Source organism: Fulmarus glacialis, unplaced genomic scaffold (genome assembly GCF_000690835.1).
Source record: "Fulmarus glacialis isolate BGI_N327 unplaced genomic scaffold, ASM69083v1 scaffold45065, whole genome shotgun sequence".
NCBI lineage: Eukaryota > Metazoa > Chordata > Aves > Procellariiformes > Procellariidae > Fulmarus > Fulmarus glacialis.
In genome coordinates, this window is record NW_009211914.1 from 29,113 (window position 1) to 35,441 (window position 6,329).

Consider the following 6,329-nt stretch of genomic DNA (forward strand, 5'->3'; position numbering starts at 1 on the left):
GCTTCAAGAATAAGAAATAATGAGATGTGTAGGGGGGAGAGGCTTTTTTATTTTTGGAACAAGTATTAAAGAAGAGCCTTTGCTCCTGAGTCAAGTTCCCATGCTTTTTCATTATGTTCTTTGGCTGAAGTGGTCTTTAGATAACAAATGTGTCAAGCTGTTCTGTCTCACTAAGTTAGAATTAGGTTATGTCTGTGCAGAAGAAAGTTTTGGAATAGCTGCAAAAACAATTACAACGCTGCTTGATTCACTGATGATGTTAATTGTAAATCCATATTAATCTGGGACTGGGCAGGAGTTGCCAGAAGGATTCATTTTCTATATACCATGACAGATGCTTGTCTCCCTTTCCTTTTTTCTGGTGCCTTAGACCAGAAGATATCTCCAGTATTTTCTGAAAGCATAAACAGTAGCCTTAAGCAAAGTTACAGTTGATAGGAAGGTTGCAATGGCCTATATAAATCTCCTTACATGACTTCAGCTCTCATAAAAGCAGCTCATAATATTTTAATCATATTCTGGAAGTCCTTGAATACTAGCACATAGGAAGTACTGTACCAACAGCTAGTTTCTTACTTAGGAAACTTTAAGGTGAGTATTTCTTTTTTGATGTGATTCTTAAAAAGGGACGGATACAAAATGCAATCTGGGAGAGAAGAATAGAAGATAAAAATGGTTTTTTACTCCATTTTAAATTTAAGATGGAAAGCTGTTCTTTCCAGTCAGATGCCATGTCTCTTCCTGTTTGCAAGAGTTTTCAAACTTTGTGTCTGCTGCTGAGCTATGGAAGGCTATTTGTGCAGGAAGTATTTCTGTGTTTGGGGCTGTGCATTTTTGAAACCTTGTCAGATTCATACCCTTTAGTGTGCAACTGTTTAAAGCTGCTCGTATGTTTACAAGTTGTCCTAGTGATAAGGAGTGCATGAAAAAATACAACATAGTGGTTGATTTTGCCTCTTATAGATAGATGGTTTGTCAATTTGTCACATGATAATACCGATTTATAAGCAAGCTTAAAGATACAGAGGCATGCAGTGGGTGCTGGGGGATGTAACTTTGGTGTGGGTTCCAGGTTACTGGTGTAACTTCAGTGTGGCCAGGGGCTGAACCAGAGGTGAGTTACACAGCTGCCTAACTGAGTGGAGAGAGTGGGAGTGATGTACCATAATCCCACAGATTTTCTGCTTATAGGAAGAGCGCTGAGATAGAAACAGCTGCTGAGAGATTCCAGCAGAGTATAGAAAGAAAGTGAAATGTCCTGTGTCTGTGGCAAAACCCACGTGAAAAATTCGATTAATTTTAGTATATTGTTGAAAAATTACCAGTTCTGTGGCTGTGAGACCAATGAAGCTACTGATTAATATGAATAGGGCAGTTCATATTCACAAGCATCTTGTTAGGTTCTTCACAGACTCAGGAAGATCTTGCTGTTTCAAAATATGTTTGAATCACATTTTGTCCGCAGCCGTAAGAGCTAAAAAGTTGGGGGAAGGGAGTGATTAATGAATAGCAAAGATGGGTGCAAATTCATGTCAAAGAAATTGAATAGAGATCACAGATCTTCCAGGCCTTTCTGTAGCTGGGACAAACAAAGGAATCACTAAATTGTTCCTGCGACAGAGACTGCACAGCCTGTGAAAGGGTCCTATTAAGTGGGCTTTTACCCAGAACGTTTATGATTGTAATTTCTGATGCAAGTTACTTGGCACAGCAACTGACAGTTCATTCATAACTTGGTAGTTTCTCTGTTAATAAGTTACCCCCTAATTAGTTCCTGTGAAGTTACTTTATGAAATCATAAAGTCATATTCTTGTAACTTCTCCAGTATGACATCTGCCCCATGCTGGCCACGAAGGACTGGAATTCACCAGTCTGATGAGCTATAGTTGGAAGATGACTGGAGATGGGAGAGGAAGATGTCAACTGCTCTCTGTGCTTCTCAGTCCTAAAATTAAGGGCTGAACCAGGAGCAACATCAACTAGCGCGCTTAGGCCCCTCCAGCATCCACTTGGTTGGTGGGGGAGTGGAATGCATCCCTGCAGTGGAAAATGGCATAAGGACCATTAATTATGGCGACACTATGTCCTCTGTGGTTCCCCATATTCAGGTAAGATCGTCATCTGTAGAGGTCAAAGGATCTGACCATGATTTCTTTTGGTGGCTTATGTTTCCCTCTAGTTCTTGTTAAGGAAATCAAATGCATTTTCTATAGCTAATCCAAGGATGAACTGGCATTCCATTTTTGCTGTGCTTCCTCAACCTTCTTTTCAATATTCAAAGATAATAACAGACTATCCCTACCATTCCTTTGCTTTTGTTTTGGGTTGTTTAAATGAATTTCCAAGTCCATGACCTTCTCATCAGCAGTACCATCTGCTTGAGAGTGACATTTTCTTCATCTTGGCAACCAAAGACATAGAGTTACAGCCCTTTACACTGCCTGTTACTGTGCAGCATTTTGGAGCAGGGGAAAAAAAAAAAAAAAAAGATCGTACTTTTACTTTATTTTGTAATTTGTCTTGCTTCACACACACCCATCAAGTATAGGGTACTATCATCCAGTACTAACTCACCTTTCAGATTAAATTCAGAGCTGACCATTATCTGCACTGATACCACTTTAAGTAGGATATTGCCCTACAAGGGCTGCACAATTTGAGATTAATTTAATGGTGGTCATAACTGAGGCATTTTGCGTGGGCTTTTGTCTTTCTCTAGAGTTAGTGGTCTGAACTTCAAATCCATGTAGGTCTGAAGTTATCTGACGGGTCATCTCTGGCACACGAAGTCCATGGGAGAAATTTATGAAGCTTGGGTGGGTATATTGTTAGTAAAGCTCTCTCATCTCTGCAAAATGTATCCAAGTGTCAACATAAAGCTGGAAATCTTTTGGCTAGGCCTTTTTCTTAGTTTCAGTCCCAAACTTCCAGGAAATGCAGTTTTCCGATGCTTTTTAGCTAAAGGTCCCATTTAAGCCAAGTACTTTGTACCTGAATATTTCTGTAATGACTAACTTAAACAGATGTAGTACTACTACAGCTAGGTCTCCATTAGTTAACCCAAGTTTCCTGCTGTTATGTTATTTATTAAGATGGTTATTTCTTGAATTGAAATTTGAGATACCTATTAACACATGTTACGAGTTGAACAGATGGCTATGTATTTCTAACTCTAAAAAATATATGTTATGCAGCCAATACAGCTGTCCTGCCATCCAAAGGAGTCATAAAAATTAAAATAAACTAAACTTTACCTAACATATTTATATTAAAAGTTTCTGAAATACAAATTTTATTGCCTGGGAAAGATACTAACTTTCATAATACTTCACATGCTATAAAAGATCATCCCAAGGTAAAAAATAACTGCAGATCAAATCTAATGACTGGCCTGCTGAGCAGCAGTTTAAAAATTAGGATCTCAGCTCACAAAATGGCTTACACCAAATGATCAGATATGGCCATTATATGGACAGAGGATGGGCACATCCATGTCAGTGCTAGGTTTTCTTGTGGTCCAGAGCATGAAGACATGGCAAGGAGTGAAGTGTCTTTTGCCTCATCAAGTGCAGTTTCTGAACTGGGGTTGAGCAGCACAGCCCAGAGACATATTTAAAGGTACTAGCTTCAGTTGAGAGTGGAAGAAGGGTCTGCTGAGGATTTCTCCTGGAAGGTGTGTGGTGAGGGAGTGTAGGGACCCAAGGGGCCTGGCCAGAGTGGCCTAAGCCTCTCGATGAGTGGAAGGAGCATTGGTAGTTCTGCTGTGTGTGATGCTACACTCTTAGTCATGCCAACTTGGTGCTTAGTATCAAAGTAACTGTTTTGCAACATTAGATGTTTTTCATTATTTTTTACATCATCAAGTTTTATGGCATTTCTGTCAACCAACTGCAATCATAACAACAATAAAAAGACATGTTTGTTTAGTGAATAGAGTGCTGGTAAAGGTCTTGTATTGGCTGCAATTGGAGCTGAAGCTCTGCAGTTATCCAGGGAACAGGTGTTGGAGGTCAGCAGTAGGACAGGCTTGCCCAGCCTTGCTCCCAGAATATGCTTAGCCCATGCTGGCTGAGTACATGGCAGTAACACAGAGGGGGTGAGCATCCCTCTTCTACAGGTGAGGGGAATTGAAATACAAAGGGGTTAAAAGATATGTTTGAGGTCAGCCCTCCAACTGGTCACAAAGCCAGGAATAAAGCCCATGTTTCTGCAGGTTCCACCAGCATATTTCACAATTAGGCTGAGTTTTTTTCTAATATCAACCGCTAAGAAATACACTAAGATCTATTTGTGTGTGATTTCAATAAACCAGCCATGCGACTCCTTAGGGAGGAAATGCACAGTGCAAAATTATGGACTGCAGAACCTCATTACTCCAGTCACCCAGACCGCAGCTCTAACCAAGGGCTGCTTCATTGACTCCAGGGAAGGGAAATGCTAGCTCTAGTCCAATTCCTTTGGGACAGTTGTCTCTAGCATGAACATGACACTACAAAAGGCTGACACTAACACATATGCAAACTGAAGTTTCTTGTTCATCATCGAAACTTGGGAGCAGGGCTACACTGGCACTGTAGAGGTACCTGATATTGCAGGGGGTGACAGAGCTTGTTTGAGTACCACAGATAGCCCAGCCACAGCAACCCAAAACACCGTGTGAGCTAGTTACCCTGCGAAGCAGCTTTGTGGGATGACAGTGAAGCAACTCTTGTTACCCAAGCCAGATTGCTTACCTGGCTCTCTCTGCTGCATTGTAGGTTGCAGTGAGGGCATTCCCATGCCCCTTCTGTGGGGCAGCATGAGGAAATTTGAACAGCTTTGGTTTGAAACTGTCCACTTCCATGGAGGAGGGACAAGAAAGCTGTGGATTAAGACTTGACATGAACATTGATTTTGGTTCTAGATGTTCTAGCTGTTAAATCTGAAGTTTCACTGAGAGGCATCATGAAGGTCCCTTCCCAACAGTTGTTGCTGTGAAACAAATAGGGGCTACTGTGCTCAGAAACAAAGGTAACAGCCTCATTTTAAAATTGACATTTTTTGAGAAAAAAACAGTCTTCTGTTGAGACAGAGGAGGACTTGAAGCAGTTTTGGGGAATTTATACTTGAAAGGGGGAAGTTTTAATTGCATTTTTAAAAAGCACAAAAGTTGGATGCCCTTAGAATCACAGTTTACAATTCAGCTGGGCTGGACAGTTTGGGGGAGCAAGAAGGGAATATATGTTTACACTGTAGAAATACAAAAGAAGCAATCTTAACTAAATTATGTGTGATACCTTTTCTGTTTGCTTTTCTTTGGTATGGTGTTAGGAAATGGGCCAATTTCAGGAATGTAGTTTTTAGTTTTCACTACTACGGTGGGTAAACTGATAGCCTTCGCAAAAATATGGAGTAATGTTCTGGGGATAATACCAGACCACACTGACTGACACACAAAGAAATTGTCTCTTTAGAAAACACAAACCTTTAGAACTGCAAAACTGCGAGGGATTTAAAAAAAAATCACTCAGTCTAGCCCTGCACTGAGGCAGGATCAAATACTCCCAGACCACCCTGGCACATGCACATTCTAACTCCTCAAAAACTTCCCGTGAAGGAAGCTCCTCTGGCTCCTAGTTGGTCTGTTCTGGTGTCTCACCATTATAATGCAACATAACATAACAGAGATTCAGAACATGGCTGTGTTACGTTTACAGTAGGGTCAAATTTGCACTGCCCTGACAACATAAATGATTGCCAAAGTGTCTCACATTAGGTTTAGCTTAAACTTTAGGACCTTTTTATATTGCCGGAGCAATATGAAGGGCCCACTAATGCAAGTGAAAGCGAGGCTGTCAGTTTCTGATGATCTTTCTATGGCTGTAAACTAGGAAAACTCCCTAGGACAATGATGGTTGTGTAAAGAAAAGTAGATCATATACTTCATCTCTTCTCTGATAGTGTTGTACAGTGCCAAAATTTGAATTGTCTGGAAGCAATAAAAAGAACTGCGTTGATAACAAGAGAGGCTGCAAGATTCTGAAACCATCTGTCACATTTTTAACACATATACAATAGACTTCTGATGTAATTTAATAGTTTTTCCCATGCTTTGTGTATTCCATCTTCCTCAGTTTAACATCGACACACACACCTATGTCACTGCCTTGTGTGGTACATCCCATGTCCAGATGAAGCTGTACAACATACCCCACAAGGTAAGCCGGTAACTCTCATCATCCGCATTTCTGCCTACCCTCTCAAAAAGAGCAAAACTCCGCAGGAGACAACAGATTGCATTCCCTCTCTCTTTTGCTGAAAACAGTACAGCTCTTTTCCATTCCTTTCC